We start from the raw sequence: 23,316 nt of genomic DNA on the forward strand, positions 1-23,316 counted from the left end.
GATTCGTGTATCCTGTCACGCGATGCACACACAGGGACACACGCGCGGAATCTCGAGGGAATGGCATCACAGCGCGTGACGCACGATCGATCGCCGGCGGGGCACTCCCGTCAAAAAGGTGCCCAACACACATACACGCGCCGCTCTTTTTGACAGATCGCCACGCGGGAAAAGAACGGGAAAAAGGCCACCGCACTCCAAACTCACCACCCGCGTTCTGCGTGATCCTCTGCACGCGTTCTACAGCGAGAGTGAGCGAGAGAGAGAGAGGCTGAAATCGCTCGGCATCCGCTGGGTGGCGCGAGTTTCCGCGTCCGAACTCTGACGAAGCGCGGGAACTCTCGAAACGTTTCTGACAATCGGCCGGACCGGACTAAACGCTATTTTGAGGCAAACGGCCCGACCAACCGACCGGCCGTCCCGTGCGAGAGTGGGGCGCCCGATACACCCGAGCGCCCCGTCTCGCTCTGGCACCGCGCACGAAGTGTATTTCGGGACGAGTAACGAGTATTAGGAAACGGACCGAGAGAGAGAGAGAGACCTTCGGCGCGTCGGTGCGAGCGGGAGAGAGTGACTGCCAAGCACAACATGTGTTGATGTGTGCGGTTTCTGGTGACAATGCATAACGCACCGCTTCTCACCAAACGCACCACCCCCCTCCGGTGGGGGGTTAACCTTTACACGCCGTGGCCGTCAACCCCGCGATTAGGTGACATCGAAAACAGGACGAAAACACGATCGCAAAGGGTGCGGGATCCGGGACGATGCAGCAGGTGTGATCCGTGAGGCTTTCGAAACATGCGATCGGAATTCGATGGAGTCGCTGCAATCCGAGGGCTTCGAAGCTCTTCCCGAAGCGCTGTCAGCTTCAAGGATATCGGTGGTATCGGATCCAGCATCCTGCCGTATCCAGTCATCGGGAAGGAAAATGGCTTCATTCAAGGGGGCCACCAATTTATTAGCCCGCCATTGATTTATGCTGTCGAGATAGCCGATCTCGAGAGGGTTGTGAAGAAGCCACCGCGGGACCCACCCAAGGCGGCACAACATTGGGCAACGGCACGACCACGCCGCCGACATTCCACAACCTTCACAGTGGCCACCACCACCACCACCGTCGCCGGAGTGGTCATTTCAGTGTCGTTTGTATGAAAATTTCACGTCTTCGGCGCTCGTCTTGAGGTCGACTCGGTTGGTCAGGTTCGGTCGGTCGGCTACCGGCTTCGGTGGGGGGGTGGGGGGTCCTAGTGTTTTGTTTTATTTTGGGTTATTGAGCAAGTATCGTCTCCGGCCGCCCCGTCCCCGACCAATCCACAGACTCATCAAACGGAGCGATCGGTTTACGCGCCCAGCTAAACTTGACTCCCCGGCGACGCCATTGGTTGTCCTACTTCCCTGCCACCTTCTCCGCGAACAAGGCGGCCAATCAAATAATACAGTGAAGCCGGCGGGCCAGCGAGAAAGCCACCACCACCGCCGGGCCGACTGACTACTACCACTACTGAGCGGGTCGAAATGCGGCAAAACTTAAGTTGAATAATAAAATAAAATGACATTACACAACGTGGTGGTGGACGGAGCGTGCAGCAGCAGCACACTCCAGCTCAAGGTCACGACATGGCGACCAGCGCAGGTATGTTGCTTCGAGGTGCTACGCACGGCTGCAGGTCGCGCCCACTTGCGCCGGACGAGAATTGGGTGATTAATGCTGAGCGCACCCAAAGCGCTCCGAAACCCCACCACCAACACTCGTCGCTGGGTACTGCACTCGATTAAAGTAGCTCTAGGCGGTCCCGGCAGCACCAGGGAGGGAGCCTGACACTTCCTGACCTAGCCCTGAGGGGTACGCATCCCTGTCAGCTGTTTGCACAGTTGACTGGCCCAACCAGCAGCCTCCAGTTGTTCGTTGCGGTACCGAAATACCGATCGCGTAACATAAATCTCCCTTTTACTGAGGCTCCCCACATGTACCTAGCCTTTGCCCGAAGGCTCAGCACAGAGAGAGAGAGAGAGAGAGGGAGAGAGAGAGAACAGAAAAAAAATCGGTGAAACACATTTGGGGCCACGCCGATCGATGGGACCGAGCCTGCCCGAAACCCCCCAAAAAAACACCTCGCCGAACTCTAACTTGTTATGTTGCAGATAGGACTCCCCCCCAGAAATCTATCACGCGCTCCATCTCTCTCTCTCTCTCTCTCTCTCTCTCTCTCTGTCTGATACCAAAAATCGAAAGCAACCCGACCGGGAAGCACTGACCCAAGGGAAGATAAAAAATAGGCACACTCATACGAACGGCAGGGCGATCATTCAACACCACCAGACGGGCGAGAGAGAGAGAGAGAGAGAGAGAGAGGGGAGAGAGATAGAGAGAGAGAGAGAGAGTGGCCACCGCGCGATGGTAACGACGTGGGACGCGCGCGAAGAAGTCGCGTACTTTTACTTTCATTAACGCGGTTAGTAGGTCTCGCCGTCCAAAAACCTGATCTTTGAATTTTCGGGTCGCTCCACAACGCGTGCGGGGAAAGAAAAGTTCGAGGGGCGCCTACTACGCCATCGTTTCCACAGAAGCCACAGGCCGGCCGTCTACTACTACCAGAGCTCAACAGAGCAGCGCGGCACAACATACGATGGCACGAAACTGGATTACGGAGAGTGCCCCACGAGAGATGAAGTCCACTTCGGGTCCTGGAACAAGGTTCACCACCACGTGGTTCTTCATAGCGTTCGGAATAGGCCGCATCTTCAATGCCGATGGGCCAACGCCTAGCCCTCACGACCTGCCAGATCTGGGTGTGCTAGGTGGTGGTGACCCAATGTGTCGTCGCTTCGCCACCTATTGACGATCTCGGCGGTTCAAGGTGTGCCTCCCCAGTCGCGTGCTGCCCCATTCGCTCGCCCCACGCTTATCTATCTCCAAACGCACCCTCACAAGCACACGCGCACGACGACAATCGGGAATCGATGATTTCCATAGGCAACCACCACATCGGGCCGGGCCAGGAATTGCGTGCCAACTGCGGCGTGAACTGTTTGATATGCGTTACCGGTCTTCGCACGGCTTTCGTCACGGTCCCCGGTTCCACCCCGGGACTCCGGGGTGAGCGTGGGGAGTAGTGGGCCCCCCCCTTAAGGAGCACTCGCAATTGGTATGCACCATCAAACCGGGGGCAGGCATTCCTTCGCCATCGCAGCACGTTTTCAGCGACTACAATCGATCGATCGAAGACAACGGCAACTTCGCCGCCGTGTCTAGGACTCCATCTCGTCTCCCGCTGGCTGTGGTGCACTTCCGCCGGGACGCTACCGGGCTTTCGATGACACAACACGTTCTTCACGTCTTCACCGAGAGTGAGGTGGCTAACATTTTTATGATTATTAAAAACGAACCCTCCGTGGAGACCAGTCCCGAAACCGGATAGTCTGCCCACGGAGCCCCCGGTGGTGCGAACATCGAACTGCCGTCATTCCCATTTTTCGCAACATGGCGAATCTTCTCATGCTGAAGGCGACCAGGCATCAGTGTGAAGTCTTCTTCAATTCCACGATAGTTCTACGAAATCTTCTTCAATGTGGGTGAAGGAACTTCAACTAGCCTCAAGCTAGCCAAACGAGTTAGAGAGAGACAACGTTAATCACTGTTGCTTTCTGTAACGTTGTGTTTTAACGGACGAGGTTGTTGGCCGGCTGTGTTGACAACGGTTAGCACTACCGACAGCTCTATCAAACTCTAGCGACGCAGTTCGAGACTCGAAAGCCTGCGTCTTGACGCCACGGCTCCAAAATGCTGCTAAATTTGGGAACAAATTGAGCAGAAAAGATAACACCGCCATCGGCGGAATCCCAGTGGCCGAAGTTGCCGAATGAAAACTAGTTTTGCGAACGCAAAACCAGCGCGGCTCATTATGTTCGACAACTTGCCACCGGTTCGTGCGCACGGCTCTGACCCTCGCAGTCTGTTTGCCTATCCAGTCAATCTGGTTTGCTTCGTTAGTGGCCAGGTCAGCCGGGTGTAGCTTTTGGCGAACGAAGTCCCTCCCCACATAGTTCGAAGCTTCTAATCTTGTCCGAAGCCAGATCGCGAAAGATCGATAAGCGGGGCGATCGTTGGCGCGAAACGGGCTGCCGCCTGCTCCGACGACGGCTGGTGGTGGTTCTGTGTTTACATTCCTGCCAAGGTTAGGCGGTACGGTACGGCCCGTCGCTGCCGGTTATCCAGCCGGAGCCGGAGGGTCCGCGTGCCGAAGTTTATTGCACGCGATCACCCGCGAACAAGGCCCCCCGCGTGGTCACCTCGACCGCCTGCCCGAGCGTCATTCGTCAAGAAGCCACGAATCGTGGCGAAGGTCGAACGGAAGTTGCGAAAATGGCGCCGCGCGACGGATGGAGAAAAAGTAAAGCCCAAGTTATGGAACTAATTGTTTTAGTAGCGGCCCCGGCTGAGGTCAGCTTCGTAAGTTTTCCGGCCGGATCCGGCCAGAAGGAAACTGGTGCACGGGGTGGCTCATTGAACGGGCTCTCCGCTCGGATCGGTCTCGACGCCTCGACCTCTGCTGCCATTTGGAGCGGCGCGCTTCTTGGCACGCCAACCAGGCGGCCGGATGTTAACGGAACCGCTATGGACCGAGTTTCACGAAAACTATAAATATGGATGCCACGGTCACCGACGCGAACTGGAGCTCAGCTAATCTGGCCCACCGATGGGTCGGCCAAGATCGACACCAATGCACTGAAAGGCTTAGGTAACGGTACCGGCGCAAGGAGAAGGTCCTTAGCTCTACGGGCACGCAAGAATCATCCGGCCGGTTCAACTTTCACTTCGTGACGGGCCAGACCGCGGAAGACCTTGGAGGCGCTCTCGCTGAGGGCGCTGTGGACTTGCGCGTACTATCACTTCTCTGCCGCAACGGGCTGCGAGGGCTGCGAACCACGCGCGATCCGATCTGGACCTGCCGGAGCACCGTCTCTTTTACGGCGGGCGTCCTGTGACCGGCCGTCACGGTTGGCATCTCGCGTCCATTCCGTGTGGCCTTGAGCATACCTGGGCCGCACTGAGGGGTCCTTTTGTGTTTATCCGCGCGCGTGATGAATCAGGTGACCACCGAAATTAGTGACGCGCGGAACCTCGCATCGGCCAGTCAGGTCGGGGAGATATTACGCCACCCCGTTGGGATTCGGTGCCTATTTTCCCACGATCGATCGGCAGTACGGATGTCAACACGGCGGCGGCGACCCTCTTTTACAACCTCTCGGGAGGCGTTTGCTGTGAAGAAAGTAACGGCCTCATAGGAAGCAATGGCCGGCTGGCTGGCCACCGTCGGAAGTTGCGGAAGCACGCTGCTGTAACGCTGTGCTGTGGTCACAAATTCGAAAGGGCAAAACAGCCTGCCTCAGAGCCACACCGTTATCGATTGGGCCATCGAATGTGCTTTCGACTTTTGACGACCCGAACACACTTGCCGGGCCGCGGTTGCCCAATTACTTAGTGTGGTAACGTCGTTGCCGGGGCGCCACGTCCAGTAACTTCCTCGTTTTTGTTTTTTTCAAGCTGGATTTAAAGCTCAAGATAGCGATTTCCAATGTGTCGCTAAAAGTATTTTGATGTAACACGACGCCATTAGTGTCGGAGTGTCGCCATTAGGCGATCAACCCAACAGTTGCAGACCATGACTGGACAACAACCTGCCCGTCGGTAACTGGCAGGCGGGTTCTGGGCGATGTGATTCTCGGCCACCGACCGCAACAAAGAATGCGGCGTGCGACTTGCGGTCGAATCGATAAATTGCATTCCGACTGCTCCGCGCTGGCTCATGCATCATGCATTAGTTCATAAGCACACGCGAAAGTCTCGTCGAGGCACCTTCCTTCGCGTGCTGCGCGATGTGTCAAACGCAAATAAACAAATCACTTCTCACGCGCGTCCCGCAAACAGCAGGGGCAGCAACAGTTTGGCAACCACCCGGGGCTCTGTCCGGATGTCCATGAATGGGTGTTTCTTTTTGTTCGCGCATTCTAACCCGGTGTCCACACTATGAGAAACTAAGCAAAAATGTATGGTAAGCCTAGAAACATTTGATTTTTTGCTGGAGTGCCGTGAGTTGCTTTGGGTTGCTTTTGAGTTCCTTATGTTTATCGGTTATTTTCCCGATTCGGAATATTTTTTTCAATTTAACAGTTTACACCAAATTTAGGCAAGTTTTTTTGCTATCCAAAAATATGGCTAGTTTTTCGACAGGGGATCGGAATTTGGAAAAAGATGCCAATAGAAGAAGAAAAAAAAGAAACTGAAAAATCTAAGCAAAAACAAACGAACTGTCATTTCAGTTAAATTTCACTCACTGGAGCTCACGGATTTTTCACGCAAAAGCTGCTAGTGTGTACGCTAGCATAGCAAAAAACCTGTAGAAAAAACTTATAGTGTGGACGAGGCAAATCAGAATCCGGCACCGGTCAGGTGTCAGGTGGATCCTTTTCGCCCATCGCGGGGCCATTAAGTCTAATCAAATCCCGTTCTACTCTGAGTTCTATTGCTTACATCACCGACTACGGATGATCGATTACACATCATAATTTTGCAATGCTCGAGAACTTTCTGCGATGCGCGTGCCCAAGATGTAGGCGCTAATCTGAACTGTGCGTGCTACCGTTGCGTAACTCGTGTAGTGATTTATCGTGTTGGTCACGCTGCAATAAAGTGCATCAGGTGCATGCTGAACAAACAGAAAAAAAACAGGTTTATTGTTATGCCGAGTCCTATTCCCAGGCACCCTGGGTACATATGCTTGGCCGGGTCTTAATGACACTCATTGTTGCAAACTCAAGTCCAGCACAGCATGCAGCACTATGATATTGTTGTGCGTGCGGTTTTTTTTTCTATCGCATTTCATTTCCCATAATCGGACAATGTTAATGGGCGGATGAGACGGACGGAGATAAGATCTAATCTATCTGCGCCGTTTCTGGAATCCGCTCTTTGAGGCGACTTAGAACTACTAAAATGGCTCCAAACACCAAACAAAGATCGCCAAATCGCCCACTTAATAGCCTCCTCGGGTTTGAGAGCTTCGAGCGGATGATGTCAGCGGCGAAGACACGGATCTTCGGTGTTCGCGCGCGAACTATCGATCGATGACGATAATGGGCGCCCGCTGCCCCCTGGCGGTGATGATGCTAATTGTGTTTACAACCAGCCGGGGCAACCGCCGAGAATCAACAACCTCCCTCGAAACGGTGAACTAAGAGCACCGTTGCGGTTTAGGTGTTTACCGAGAAAAAGTGTGCAGAATTGGAAAATTTCGCAAGCCGCGCTTTAGAGGCCCGGCCAACCAATTTGCTGCGTGAACGATAGCAGGGCATCTGCAGCAGCTGACGTCTAGAACGGAGTGGTCCAGTGCACCCTGTTGCAATCAGCCGCAATGAGCGTCTTGGCTGACGGCACGAGGTGCCAAATTGAAAATGTCACACCGAGCGTGCGGGACCCAAACGAGCCAGTTCCGTGTGTAACGAGCAAATGACCGGACCGGACCGGAGATCTTGCCGCCCTCCGGACGTGCGCACTTCTCGTCGGCACCGCCGGCGCCGGCTACCGATCCGGACGTCATGCTTCGAACGAGAATGTTCTCCAACCGTCAGTCAGTCAGTTGGTGGACATAAAATTGCAATAAATAACTGGTTTTTTGCATAACGACTCGGCAGCGCAACGCGCGATCGTCTCTCGTGTGGCCACCACCGTCCCGACCCCGACCCACCGACAAATGTCACGAAAGCGAAGTAGTACTGTCTTGCCAATCATCGCAACGCGCGCGCAACGAGGTGACGGCGTCGTTCTACCGGACCGGCCGCACGCCATGCGCAGAGGAATTAGATTCCCCGGTCCGGACCGGGGTCCGCCCCCCGCGCGCACGTTCTGCCGCGCCCGTCTCCCCGCGGTGCGATAATTACCTTTAATAACCGTTTGCGTTCTCGAACCGTCGCCGGGTGAGGAGGCCGATGAAGGCAGGGGAAACGGACGACGGTACTTCCCCCTTGACGGCGGCCGGAGGCACGGAGATTTTATGCAATGGCTTCGGGCCAGGATTTTCAACATAAAGACGATCCGTCAGAGCGCGCGGTGTGACGTAAAACGTTGCCCCATACGGACTAGTACTTGGCGGTTCCCAAACGTACTTCGACCAGGATCTTACGAAAAGGACCCTTGAACTCGTGGGGTGCTCCAGGTCAATCTACAAAACGGAACTTTGTTTAGCGTTTCATCCTGTCTCTATCCCGAGTGGTACTCCCTGACGCACATTACCCGTTCGTTCCCAATCGTCCTCCGCAGGAAGTGCGATTCAAGCCGCGGTTTGCCCACCGTGACCTTGTTCTGCTGCTGCTGCTGGTCTGGTCCCGGTCGATTTGGAACGGCCCCCGTCTCACTCTGGCTCGTCCGTGCTATTTTTGAACCACCGAACCTTTGGATCCAACGGCCACCCTCCCGCCCCTCCTTACCGGACCAGGTAGAGGAGGTACCGGCCAGGTCGTCCGTGGACCTGGCACATTAAGCAATATATTTAGCACTTACGTGCTCCGTGCTCTTTAGCCGCCGCAGCCGCCAAATACTATTTTCAATCGCGCGAAGCCACCCAAACCCGACGACTCCATCGATCGGAGACCCCCCCGCCCGAGATGATGTATCGGAAGGCGGCCAGACCAGCCAGATCAACACATACCTTTGGGTGGAAGGTTATCACGTTATGCTGCTGCGCTGCTCTGGCGCTTGGAACGCTTGAAGCTGTGCGAGAGAGAAAGAGAGAGAGAGAGAGACAGGGTGAATAAAACATGTTACTAAAGGCGACAGATTAGAAACTTGATTGACATTGAGAACGGTGTGTGCGTGTGCGGCTGGAAAATGGATGAGGTGGGTCCGACCGCCTCGAAGGCGGCTAAGGCTACGGCGGGTGTTGCGTTCCGTCTTCGAGGTCGCCCAGTGCGTGGAAGACTTTAAATATTTGGCTCATTTCTTGACGCGTCGGAATCCACCTTCCATGGGCGACTTTGATGGTTGTCCGAAAGCTAGACGCTAACTTACGGTCGCTGACTGGCCGTAAATTCGTAAATGAATGCACACATTGCCTGCGCTCTCAGGTGAAATCTGAGCACCACCTTCGTGTCACGCTCAACAGTTTTCGGAAGTCCCATGACACGGACCACACAACTCCCAACATACACTTTCTACTAACGTCGAAGAACGGCCCGAGCTCACGAACCGTTACGAACCAGAGCACTACGATCGTTGCACAACTTCATCGCCACACTCTGGGGGCCGTCGTCTGGAGGCCACCACCGGCCTGCAACAGGTTTTTGGCGCACGGCTTGGTCCGTAAACACATGCCAAATTTTTCCATCGCCTCCAGACGTGTCTCAGGCGATCATTACACTCAGAATCGCACCGAAAACATAAACCGCCGGCTGATGGTCCAAGCAACCGTTTTTGCTGCTACAAATCGCATCAGCAGCGTCTGAGTAAACATTGTCAGGAGTAGCGACTAGAACGTGTTGTTTAGATTTACCGAAAGCCAACAGTGCGCTGCATCGATTCTTCGGTTTCGTCAGTTCGAACCCTGTCAGTGCATCGTCTTGAGTGCGACTCCTCCAGGTTGGTGCTCCTAATTCTGCTCTATCCTCTTTGATAGTAAGTAAAAAATAACCGAACGACGTCATACCACACTATTATCAAACTCGTACAGTCGAATCAAGTGAACTTTTCGTTCTCGATTGTCGAACTCGTTTGCTGGGATCACGGTTTTCAGAGAAGCTCCGAGTGCTAAATGTGCTAAAATGTGCTAAAAAATACACAGATGTCAATTTGGCGGATTGGCTTTTTTATCACCAAAATATAAACTATCTTTGAAATTATTATTATCTTTGCACGGCGCAGCATAAACAATACAAACTAATTGATAAAATCAAAGACATCCTAACAGAACGGCTCTTTCCGTAGCAAAAAGTTCACGTAAGCCCGTTTGTCAAATTCGACTACCCGATTGAAAACCATAATACGGTGATTGAAAGTCGATTGATCGAGAAAAAGTTGAATGCTCCCGTTATGGAAACTGGACGACTGCAGCGATAGCAAACTGAACTCAGATGAACGTTTGAGTGAACTTCGTGATCGAGATCGAGAATCATAATAGGGGCCCATAGTCCGTTTGGCCGAGGACGGCCGGCCACATTCCCGGTGTTCCTGACTGGGTGTGCCACAGGAAGCTTGCAGTGAGCTAGCCGGCCTAGAGCGGGCCTTAGTCAGCAGGTTCGGCTAGGGTAGTCGTCGTGCAAGCACCCCGGCCTGGCCCGACCCGCCCCTGCGCATAGCTCTCTCGGAAAAGTGGTGACGCAATGCAAAACAAACGCCAAAAAAGCCGACCCCCGTTAAGCCCGATCCAGCCCGGGACTGGCCGGGCGTTGACGAATTTGTGCTGACATTTACGGACGGGCGTCCCCCCCAGCAGGTTCGGCATTCGTGCGAAGAATTGTTGTTGATTGTCGCTGGTCACGGGTGCGCACTTTGTTTGCGTTGACGTTTGCGTTTGCGTTTTCCTGCCGCTGCAACCCACAACAGCCAACAGTAAAGGCCAAGAAAAAAAAAACATCAACACAACGGGCCGGTCAACTCGTCCTGGTGTCCTGGGAAGGGGCTCCCTTGGTTTGGGGGAGGCATAAATATGAGGCCAACCGCAGCCGCAGGAAGATGGCCGCCCGGCCGGACCGGTCATCTAACGACGACTGCCGCCGCTCGTTTTGGGGCCACCATTAACCTTCACCTGAATCGAAAGTGAAAACCCCCCAACCACCCGCGGGCCCCGCGCCGTCGTCGTCGTCGCCGCCGAGAAGGTGTCAACGAATTCGGTTACGAGCGTTTGCGTGGTCGCGTTGGGCTTTTGGAATGGTTTTTCGGCGGATCATAACAATCCGGTAAAACCGGGCCCCGAAACGGTCGGTCGGTCGGTCGGTGGGTGGGTGGGTGGTCCGGGCGCACACATATCGAGGCCAGCGGGGCAACATAAGTAGGGGACACGCGCCGCGCCGCCGCACCGTGCGTGCTCTATCCCGCGCCGATGATGAAACGTGCTGCGATTGCGTGTTGCGGCGAGAGGCGGATGTGGGTGCCCGCCACCGCCGCCACCACCACCGGGGTCACTGCTTCCATTCCCTCGTTCGTCTGATCCTGTCAGCGGGCGCGCTTCCGGTTGACCGTGAGCAGTCCGTCGGGCCGGTCAGCAACCCTGCTCGCTTGGCAGAAGTTGACGACCTGCGATCAGCGTTCCACGCTCATATGGCCGGCTAGGCCGACTTCCTGCTCTCGGAAATAAGGATATTCCGAGCGCCTGCTCTCATTATCTCTTTCTTACGCCATTACGGAAAAGGAGTAAGCCTGGCTGGGTGAGGTGCGAAAAAAGTGTGGCCGAAAACATCTGGGTGGCTCGCAGCGAACTACGTTCGGAGATAAAAGAAGCTCCATCTGCCAGCCGTCCCCCGTACAAGTCCCTTATCTAACAAACAACGAGTAAACAATAGAAATAAACAGAAAATCCGTACAAATCCGCGGCCTCTGCGCGGAGCAGTTTTATTTGTCTTCGGTCTTTCGGGGCGACCCGGGCTCGGGCCTCGTTTGCATAATAGCCCCGAACCCGATGATCACAGTTAGATCATATCGCCCCGCGTGTGCCCCGCCGTCCGATCGATCCCGGATCGGGAGGCCACCGGGCCACTTAGCAAACGCAGGCACGACGCGGCGCGTGACCAATGTGTGGCCATCGACTTTACTTTATGTCACACGTTTTCCCCGCATTCACCGCCCGTCCACCACCATTTCTCCAGTCTTTCGCCCCCGGGGGGAGGGTTGCTCGCTCACTTTTTCTCTTCGTTCCCTCAGTTCCTTTTCATCCCCTATTTTTGGGCCGCCCAGTTCAAGTGCCTAAGACGACTTCTGCCGCGTTTCCAAAATTGTGCACACCGGTGCTGGTGTAAGTGCGCCGCTGGGTGTCATCTGCGTGCGTGCGTACCATTGTGACAGTGACACACCATCTGGCTCTGGCTCAGACGCTTCGCAATGGGCGCTGTTTTCTTTCAGCGCGCGATCATACGGCGGTAACGAAAATGCAAACCAAACCGACACGGGCACCCCAGCACCTCAAAAACATGAACAAATCGTTTTCCATTTTGTAGCTGTTTCGTTTTCGATCGTCTTCGGGCAAAGTGAACTCTACGCAGGGTGTTACGGGGACGGGGACGACGAAGACGATGCACGGTGCATCGCGCGGCGCGTTACGTACGTGCGTGGCCTAAATGGGCCCGGGCTGGCCAGGCAAACATCGGACGGGCGGGGGCCGTTTCGTAGCACAACTGGCACAACAACTGTGTCAAGATTAGGATCAAGGATCCGTACGAATCGGGGCCCGAATCGCGCCTTGAGAAAATTGGCCCGCTTCGCTGAAGTGCGGCTTCCAACGGCTTGCGGCTGCTAGAATAGGAGAGCTCAGAAGACCCTTTCCTTACGACAGCGTCCGAGCGACAATGCTGCCTGCTAAACTATCAATTTGTTTAGTTTTGCACACAAAAAAAGGTAATTACCCTAATGCTCAAACCTGTCTTTTGCTTGTTTCATTAATCGACTCGAACCTTGAGCTAATGAATTCCATTCAAAACTTTAACTGAGTGCTATTTTCAAACATAATAATCAATCCGTTCCCCGTGTGGCTCGACCGATACCCGCCCCAAACGTGCCACGGAAGTTATCGGTGACGGAAATTGGAAGTTAATTTCCAGCATATTAATCACCAGGTACGCAGGCGGGTTGTCTTCACATCGCGGTTCGACGTCCGGTGTTCCGGTGGCCCAGGTACGCAGGGTTTCATTAAACCACAGAGCTCGGCAGGGCTCTGTATGGCCCCCGCACGCCACTTGTCTTGCAATGTAAAAATGTAATTGTTTTCGATGACGCCGTGAGCAAGAGCGAGAGAGAGAGCGACCCAGCACGGGGACCCCGAAACCGGCGCACTAAAAACCGATTGCCGGGTTGATTGCATTAGAATGCATCTCTATCGCCGCCATGTTCATTAGCAGCCCCGTCGTCGCCGTGCAGATCATTAGTGGGACCATTAAAAAATCCGACAAATCGTTCCATCTCGACCGGCGCACGGTGCGGTGGCGGTAGCGGTCGCCGCCGTCGCAGGCAGTCAATCTCTGCTGATGTGGGTGCTCATTATGTTAAAAGCTTATGTGAACGGTGGGCTGCAATTAGTGGTGGCATAATTGGACATTTAACAACCGAATCATTGCTGCCCGGCCGGCGGTGCCGAAACAACCCGACACTGGATGATGGATTGAGACGCCACTCGCCAGAATCGCAGATTGTTGTTGCGGCGGCATGTTCTCAGCCTTCCAATTTTCATATTTTCCGTTTGCTTTTTTCTCCACGTGCCAAACGCCAACCGAAGGGCGTAAGGCGCGTTTGATTGTTGACTTTACCCGCGACTCAATTTCGCGACGGCGGGAAACGCACAGAAGGGGGGCGCCACTCTTGATGTTTGTGCCGTGGACGAATTCTCGGTTCGAACAGCAACCCCATAATGAGCCCATTGATGAGCCCACCAGTCACGAAACACGAATCCCACCTGGGCGCCAGCTGGGGTGGCGGTGATGATAAATTATCGATTAATAATTCAGCCAAACAGTTCTCTATTCGGGCGGGCTTTTGGGCGAGGGCACAATCATAAACCGATGGCACGCAATTTAATTTATTCTAACCCTGCCTGGGAGAACTGGTATTTGGAATCCCAGCCAATCAGAGTGCGTCCGTGCCAAACCCGAAAGCCGTCCAAAAAGATCCGGCTCCGAAAGCTGTTCGCGATGTTCGCGCACACAGGTGCCGCGTAAAACCCTGCGTGAAAGTTGCAGTTCCTCCGACCGGCTTTCGGTCGCGAAAAAGGCTCATCATTTTCGCTATCCAACAGGCCGAACAGGGAAACAGGGATTCCGCGAAACCGTATCGGCGGGTAGGTGTTAAACGATTGCGTCAAGCAGCTAGCACAACAGCTGTCGTCTTTTGTCATTAACTTTCTAACGGACCAAAATTTGCATTTTCTTTTCGATGGTCAGAATTCATTAATCTCCCCGCCCCGGAGGGCTTTCGGATCGGCTTTCCAAAAAAGAAAGCAGCGACTGCGTCAGAACACGTGGTCGCCGAGGCGAGAAAAAGATTCGTTCGATGTTCGATCCTCGCTCGATCCAGGACGCCGATGATTGGGGTCGACAAACAGTGGCCAGATAATTTTTTGGGTAGATTCAGTTACGTAGCGTTGGCCACACTACAAATGACCGTTGGCACGTGTGTGGAAAGACGCGAACCGCCAAAGTCGGAGTGCGCGATCCGGAGACCACGCCAAAACCGAAACACTCCACGGCGTCCAATACTACTTTTACTCAAGCGGCCCGGTCGCGGCCAGGTCGGCCACGAGAGGTTCACTTGCCCGGCCATACCCTCTGTGGGTATGTGTGCGTAACTGGTGTAACGTAAACACAATTGCATAATTACAAGGTCGTCGACGGAATGCGAAGCGAGTGAGCCCCCGGACTACGCAACCGGTGGACGGGAAGAAGGAGAGTAGGCGAAAAAGAAGCATGAAAACAGCATCGCGATGATGACAATCGCGGCGGCCACAGTTCAATCGCCGCTTCGTCCGATGGCCGGCAGTTCGGTTTCCTATTTTTACTTGTCCGGTAGACACAGCTCCACCAGCTCCGTTTTTGGCCGGGCCCCTTTTCGAGCGTTTCCGTCCGCTATGCTTCTTTCGCTTTTCCACTCCAAACAACCGTTCGTTTTTCCGCCGAAGATCGAAACCGACCGGCGCGGTTTGAATTCGGCAAATAAAACTGGTCTGCCGGTCGGTCGTTGGCTCACTCACGATGCACATTCTCTCGCGTGTTCTATCGTAAATCACAAGGATTGATTCGCACGGCTCGATGCTCGTCGTCGAGAAACTTCCTTCGGGAACTTGATGCTAATGTTTCCACCGACTGGAACGTCGAACCTTCGCGACCGGAACCCTTGCTCCACCGAACTGCGCGGGAAAACAAGTGCAACATCGGTGGGCGAACGCGCGAACAGGGAGGACATTCACCGGCTGCCGGCTGGTCCGGAGGACCGCTTGGTAAACAAGCAACGCGGCGATAAGGACGGTGACCACCACCACTACCACGAAAGCAATCCAATGCAAACTGCAGGCAGCTTGCATGCTGCACACGGTACGTGGACCCCAAAAGCCGAATCGTTAAAGGTCGCCGGAAAGCTGGCCCCAAAACCCTGTCAACAACTGCCACGGGACTCCCTGACGCGGGATGATCGTTTCACGATTCGGTCGTTTCGGTCAGCAGCCGAGTTGTCATCCCGTTGTCAGAGGCCTCTGTTGTCTGCCGTGTTTGCTTTGATCAAACAGAAAGCGTTTAATTTACTGTGCCTAACCGATAAAACTGGAGCAAACGCTTCACACTTCACGCTCACGCTCTCATCTCATCACCTCTCACGCGGTGACCTCGGGAATTATCTCACGCGCGCGCGCGCTTTTTGGGCCGCGGGTCGGCGGCTTACGAGTGATAGGAAGAAGTGATAAAAACATCACCAATACACGCGCGCACAACTCTACACCCCCACAACGGAGTGAACAGGAGAAGAAAAAAAATAATAAAACGCCAGAACAGCCGTGCCGCCCTGAGATAGAACGGGCCCCGGAATGCTTATGTAATAGGATTCGGTTTTCTCGGTATGTCGCGTTTCGCGAGGTGAAAGTAGCGAAAAGACGGGGGGAAAACAGGGAACTTCCGTTCGTGCACAGGATGCTGCGTGACCTTTACGAACGAATCTTCGTCGAGCCCTTTAATAGGACACAACTTTTGCTAACGGGTTTTTCGCATTTACGCCCTCTAGCACATCCCTTTTTTCTCTCTTTCTCTATCTCGCTCACACGCACTCGCTCTCTTTCTGTTCCTCGTTTCCCACGGGCATTTAAAAATTGACGAAGTTCTGCTCTACAATTCGTTATCTCATTTACGCATAATTAACTTCCCGAGACCTACTAGACGTTCGCTCGCGCTTCATCCCGTCTCACTCTTACTCTCTCGCTCTATTCTGTCGTTCCTTTTGCTCCGTGTTCGTTACTAATGACACAACGGGTCTCTATCGCGGAACGCACTTTTGTGGGGGAGCCCAAGAATTCTTATCGGAAGATGCATTTTCGCGCGCCTTGCACCTGAACCCCGCGGGGAGATGAGAATGAGGTGTCACCGCCCCCGTGGCGGCCACAGAGTCGAAGGGAGCGGGTGGTTGGTGAGATGAGCTTTTTTGTTGTTGTTGCTGTAGGTTTTAGTTCACTCACTCGACAGGTTGCCTTACTTGTTGCCTCTTAACGATGCTGCTGCTGCTGCCTTTCTTCGCGTATCCTGTACTCCGTGTTCGGTGGTGGCACACTTCTACAGTCCGTTCGCCCGTTCCGAGCACCCCGAAAAGGATTCGTGAAAACTCGTGAAACACTGGCGCTGATTGTCACAGATTGTCACAGATTGTCACTAAAACCCCAGAAACACACACCCCACACATGCACACAGCACGAGGTGCGCGCGCGAAACTTAGAACCGTAATCGGTGGCGAAGGTTCTCTCTGAATCCGCGGTCTGGAGCGAAACGCGTCGTCGTCTTCAAGACTGCGGTTCGCGCGCGATATCCGTTCAAATGCGAGTGAAGCTTCCGCCGTCTCTTGCGGCGGTTTTAGCAAGTTCTCCCACCACCCGGGACTGCGCCTGTGTGCGTATGCATATTGGCAAGTTCTGCTCCCGGACCCGAATTGTGCCAAGCAAAGCAACAGAGTAACGCACCCGTTGGCTACTGCGCGAAAGAGAGAGAGAAGGAGAGGAGCGCGACAGAACGAGGGAGAGTGAACGGAGAAGAGCACAGAAAAACCACGTGCCAGAGAGCGGCGCGGACCGGGAGAGCGAGCGAGAGAGCGCTGCCGCCAACGATCATATGGACTCGCCAACTGCACACGCATATACGCACGCAACCGCGAATTGCCGGCACTCCACGCACACCAGGAGACGTTTGTCTCCCCAGCTCGCGGTTTCGAATACTCTCCGAGCTGACTTCGGCGGCCCCAACTCGGCCAACTTCGATGGTTTGTTGCTCCCCCCTCGGTCTGACTCGGCGGCAAAGCGTGGATTTTCCAATCTTGTAGCTCTCATCGAGTCAGACATCGCTTCGGAAAACACTCGTTGTTCTAGTCTTCTAGCAAATTAACTTTAAATTAACCCTTCAGGTCTTCGCCGGTAAACGTCACGCGAAGAGCACACGCACACAGCTTGCATTTTGCTGACGCCTTTTTCGACCCAGTGAGCCAAATCGCTCGTCTCACTATGGGGAATCGACTGCTCATCGAATGCTGAACGAATGCTGAACGAATGCTGATCGACCACCTTTTGTAACTGGGCGGCTACATGAGGTGTTCCGTAATGTTTTTGACATTACAGATTAATGCCAAACTGCTGCGCCTCTGTCAAAACGTTTACGGCTCGCGCGAGGCGTAAACCCGAGCGTAATTATTCTTTTCATACGCTTTGCTTACAAACAGAGGATAATTTAAGTTCTTATTTGCTGGTATAGCAACAAAATCGGAAAAAAACAGAAATTTTTTTTCAGAAATCAATTAATTTCTCTTCTATTTCTATTTTCTTGGACTAAAAACACGAACGTAAACACGTTTGACATTTCGTTTTTAAATTTTTGCTGCCACACGAAGCGTAAACGTTTTGACGTTACAAATTAATTTTCTCTTCGTATTTTTCTATTTTCTTTCTCTGTTAGTCCTTAGTTCATACTCAAAATAATGTAGGCTTAGAATATGGTCAGTTTTTCAGATTCGGTTTATTTTTCGTTTTCTTTTTTTGTGTTTGCATATTCACTCTTTCCTACCGGTCGCCGTGGGGTTGGTGCATTTGCTGCGTATGGCGGTGGTGACGCTGTTGTACAAGTTGTTACATAGTTTGTATTGGCATCCTATGCATCCTTGCTGGACATCTGAAACGAGCAATCTGAAAACTTTTCGACATTACCTGATTGTGACAGAATACTGTCCAACTTACCTGGAGTATTTCTATCAGGATCACACTTAGAAAATACAGAGGCAGAGGCTTCGTCCCGACCCGAAAATTCGGCTAAGTAACAGAAGTAGGAACCAGACTTCGGCAATTTTTCTCGATCTCGCTGTCCTTTTCCTTTCCCTCATCCGTTCGTCTTCCACTTGCTCGCGATCGCATCGCCTCTCGGCTCTGACACCCTCTCCAGGTAAATGAAACCCACAAGCTCGCGTGTGAAACCCTCTCCTCTCGTGGTTTCTTCCGCTCTTTTCCGCCGTTGCCAACGAGCGGGCCCTCCTGCTCACTCAGTGCTCACTCGTGCGTATACGCACGAGTGCCTGTGAGCGGTGCTTCATCGGCTGGCCAGCGAGGTCAATTCATTAGGATAATTACAGGAAGTCGGACGGTGAACGAAGGACACGTGCGTGCGTTGATTGATCGCAGACGAATTGATCGTATTCGAACGTAGCCTTAATAGGTTTCGAAAAAATCCGTGCATAATCCGAGGCGACAGATATTTAATGGTAATATAATATCATGAAAACAAAGCTGGTCAGACTGTTGCGCAGGACAATTGGTCTTTTTGTAGTCTGCAAACAACATGAATTTATGATGAACAGACTTCGAACGATAGAAGTTGGTAGTGGAAATTTTTGATCCGTTCGCTTTTTCAAACGCACCAAATGGACCGAACTATTCCGGAGTCCGTACCCTGCACCAAAAAGTCTTAGGAAACCGCTTGGCTTCGAATGGAATTTTAGAACCAGCATTCGATCGCCAGCACAACAATCCAAAGTCGAGCCCACAAACAGACTTAATCCAAGCGACACTCTGCTACCAATGACTCATGTGTTTTTCACAGTGCTTAGGAATTGAGCTAGAATGAAACCTGTTGCCGAAAAACAAGTCCCGGATTCATTAGACAAAAAAGCAACGGACGCACTAGGTAATCATAAAACGATTTACGATGCTCACAACGCAGCTAACACGTGTGTGTCCAACCGTCACGCAGCATGTCTAGAAACACGAACACAAAACCAAAAATAGAGGATGGCTTCTGGAAGGCGAGAAGATGTAAAACAATGTTGTCCCCGCAGCGCTTCTGATGCTACCGTTTGGTAAATGAAAACATCGGACTCTCCTTCAATGGCTCGTAAACAAGACCGCACCGAAAAGGGTACTCCCGTCCGTCACATTTTATGAACTCTTAACCGCGCTGTAATTGCTTCTAAAGCTTGCCCAACTAGAACCTACCTCTCGTTTTACTAACCATTTTTCGGTAATTAATTCACCGGAGCAAATTGCTCTATTGTTGCTGGTATCGTGCTAGAAAAAATGTTGTGTTTCTTATTTTTTAAATTACACATCGATTGTATGCTAATGAAAAAACAAGAAAGATGTTAACATGAAACTAAACTATGAAACTAAACGTAATGAAGCTATTCCGAGAGTGATACACAGCTCAATTTTATAAAATTGTGGCTTGTAGAGATTATCACTAACGCGGCGATACCACCAGAAGCGCGTTGAACCGAAATTCGTGCTAATCTAATTGAATGAGTTGCCAAATAACTTCCCGAAAAATTGCTTGCGTAAGTACTGCGCGCGCGGGCTTTCTCTTGACGCAGGTTTCTGCGCACGTGTACTGGACCCGGACAGGAAACTGGTATATTTCTTGCATCCCGCTGATCGCATCGCCGACGAATCAATTTGTTCACTGTAATTGGCACTGGGCTTGTAGCCCGCAGCATCCCCTCGGACATCTGACGTCAAGCGTTGCGCGTGGGGTATCGTTGGTTCTGAGGGTGAAGCGGTGGTGTCGTTGTCAAACATTCGGACACATTACTTCAAATAAACACTACATTGTAAGTGGCCACCAACGGCAACCTACTCGGGTTGTGGGTACCGGAACAGTGGCAAAAAAACGTCGCCATGACACCGTTTGGTCATACGTCATGGGGAGAAGATTCTGGAAGAGCGCACGGGGCGATGCATATCACAAAAAGTCATTGTGGACAGAGTCCTATCAATTAACTTTGGACCACTCGAACCAGCGAGGATGTTTGCACGGAAACGAGTAGTTAGCAGCAGTAGTGGCCAGTCAGCTTTTCTGAAAAGGGTTTTCACGCCATACTTCCGACGACGATGCGGGAGGTGGGCTCGGAGGGAAGGACTTTCGAGTGGACAGTACGAAAAGCACAGCACGACGTAAAGTACATATGGGTTCCGATTCGCACAAATATTTGTATTGGTTCGGCCCGCAGTAGCGGCAGACTTTGGACGTTTTTGAGACGGTGGTGTGTTCAACAAGCACCCCATCGGTAGTATGTTTGGATATATGGCCAATATTTAAGCCATGTATTTTCGAAACCAGTCAAAACTGGGTTGGGGATCTTTTCCATCAACTGTGACGGTACGAAGCTGGCAACTCTTAAGGCTGATTGGTGACTTTGATCATTGCCTGCATTGACCAGGACGTTAACTGCGGAAACTAGCCATTCTTGATCACCAACCCGGAACGAATTCACCGCAGATCGTTCATCTGTTCACTACATCCAGGATCGTTAAATCTCTTGAAACCGTGCGTCTTGAATAGGGACAAACATTTTTAAACTTCAATCCCGGGCAAAATTGAGTCTATTAGAGACGCGCCAGTCCTGACGTTCTTTCCTTCGAATTGTTTGTAGAACATCGACACCATCCGCTCTTATGACGGAAACGAGAAGGAGTTGCTAGAGACGGAATATCTCAAGAATACCGTGACGTAGGAATATGCGTAACAAACGCACGAAAAAATCCAGACCGACGCCGGTAACGTGTGAATGGGCAAGTTCTAATGTGCGGTTTTATTACCGATGGACAGCAAAACCACACAAAAAATAAACAGGTTTCAAGGGCCAAAAAAAAGCGTGATACGCTGGCCCGCAATTACATCCTAATTGTACACCGCGGGATTACCAGCCGCACGGCCATCGGGGTGAAACCTATCGACACCAGCCCCAGCGGTTCTCTCGTTGGAGGAGGTCTAAAGTGCGCCCGAACAAATAGTCCTCATTCGCCACATGACCGAATCATTCGTGCCATGACGTCAAACGGTCCAACGGAGTTCGAATATAATTGGTGGACCCACTAGGAAGAAGGCATGTGTTCTTCGGGTTGAAGTTGTTGTTTTTGCACTGTAAAGCGATTTCTTTTTGTTTCGCACTACAATCGCATTTTCTTTCTTCACACAAAAAAGCCCGTAATGACGAAAGCCTTAAAATAAATAGGATAAAAGGCGCAGATTCTCCACACTTGTGTGAGGGCACCGAAATTTACGTCATTCGATGCCGTCTATGTAGGGAAATGTGGCGAAAGGTGAATGTATCAATGATGCCAAGTTTGAAGGCACATACAACTTATCTCTGACCTGCACGATAACGACGAATAGGACACTCCGATTGCTGTAAACTATATGCTGAACAGTGCAGGTCTATTTTGTAGGTCCACCAGGTTTCAGTTTGTGGGTTAGTGTAACGCCAATGTTAGTGTATCGCCGCACAGGAACCAATGTGAGGCGAAATGCGATATGCTATGGGGTGAAAGTAGTGTACTGATGAGCCTTGAATTTCCTTTACACGTAAAACCAATTTTATCACCGAAAGGAAATGCTCGCCTTTCGGGCACAAACTAGTTTTTCGTTAAATTTAGGCCGACAGACTTAAAACATACCGATAAAAATGAATAACTTCTTGGTTCCGCCTTGCTGTGTTTAGTTGAAGAAAATAATAAAAACACAAGCGAAAGCAAATTATTATCAAAAAAGTACATTTTTATCAATATGTTTAACAGAAAGGACGAAATTTTACTTTAGGTTTAGAACATGCACACAACCGGTGTAAGCATAGAAATGCTATAAGAAAACCGCCAATCGTGTACTTGTTTATTTATTTATTATTATTGAAGCAGACAAAGTCTTATTAAGTACCAACGTAAAGTTTTGCACTCAAGTTAAAGGTTTAAATTGATCATTTTTAAATGAAAGCCGATTACCGGAAAAGTACAGACGGATGATCTACGGATGAGCTAATTTGGGCTGCTTCTACGCTGTGAAAAGCAAACAGATTAATCACAAAAAAGAAGATTCGAAAGAAGAGTTAATATTGCAACCATGAGCCTTAACCACTATTAAATGTGCACAGTGGAGTCCGGCTTCAGTCTACCGTTACGGACTGACGGACTCACATCAGGATACAAAAAATATGCAACTTACACGTGTGCATAACTAATGGTTTGAAGATACAAAACTGATTTGAAATTATAAATACGTTGCATCAGTAAACACACGACCATCACCCTGTCCTGGCTTTTGGCACTTCGGTGAACCAGATCAGTGTCTGCATGATTTTAGCATCCGGAAAAGGCAATTTACCTTGTGACGCTCAAGCGATTTCCCATAAATGGCCTTTTTGAACCCAAACATCTGTACTACCTGTGCATCCATGCTGCTCATCAGCTGATTTCTAGCCCTACACTCAGCTTGCGATCTCTCAGCAAGTCCGGCCGTGCGCCGATGGTCACAAATTTTAAACGACCGACGACCCGAAACTCCTGCGTAGCTTGTGGTGTTGTGCCGGCAAGCTTCTCCGAATCCGGCGCCAGAGGAAACATATGTAGCGGATAATTACAAGCAATAAAGGTCACACGCCAATTGACCACCATCCGGCCTTAACATCGGCACGCCGCTTGCCGCACTTGACTCCGTGGCGGAAGTGACACGGAGCGGGACACTTGAACGTTGAATAACACCAAACTGTGCACCAAATTATTAGCCACTGACCTTTGCCGTGAATAACGGAGCTGCTCTACCGAAAGAAGGCCACTCGTGTGTTTACTTACGTCGCGCAGTGTCTGTCCAGCCGGCACGGATCATCTCCTTACGCGGAGGACTTCGCGCCCGCAGACAGTTCCGGCGTTTGTTTTTTGTCTTCTTTGAGGCACGTTTCTTGCTGTGACGAAGGCACGGTTCGTGACGAACTTTAACGGTGTGGTGTCGTTGACGGTTGGCCGGTGATAATTTCAATGGAAGGAAAAAAATCCTTTACCAGGTCATAAAAAAGGCGCCTGAGGTGTGTTCCACCAAGCTTGTCCCCCCGCAGGCGTCAATCCGTAAATCAGTGCC

The 23,316-nt window shown here is 51.8% G+C and overlaps 1 protein-coding gene across 4 annotated transcripts in view; it reads right to left on the minus strand.

Moving 5' to 3' along the window:
• Window positions 1-16,575, minus strand: part of LOC131209934 (elongation of very long chain fatty acids protein AAEL008004) — a 33,918-nt gene extending 17,343 nt beyond the window's left edge. For 2 of the 4 annotated variants that reach the window (XM_058203103.1, XM_058203106.1), the window contains exons 1-2: window positions 16,407-16,575; window positions 8,706-8,767 (exon numbers count right to left, since the gene is read on the minus strand). The gene's annotated coding sequence lies outside the window, so the exon portion shown is untranslated. Of the gene's footprint in view, window positions 1-207; window positions 337-8,705; window positions 8,768-16,406 lie in introns of those variants that run through there. The other 2 variants (XM_058203104.1, XM_058203105.1) reach the window with 2 other exon arrangements.
• Window positions 16,576-23,316: the final 6,741 nt, after the last annotated feature.

Source organism: Anopheles bellator, chromosome 2, assembly GCF_943735745.2.
Source record: "Anopheles bellator chromosome 2, idAnoBellAS_SP24_06.2, whole genome shotgun sequence".
In the NCBI taxonomy this organism is placed as follows: Eukaryota; Metazoa; Arthropoda; class Insecta; order Diptera; family Culicidae; genus Anopheles; species Anopheles bellator.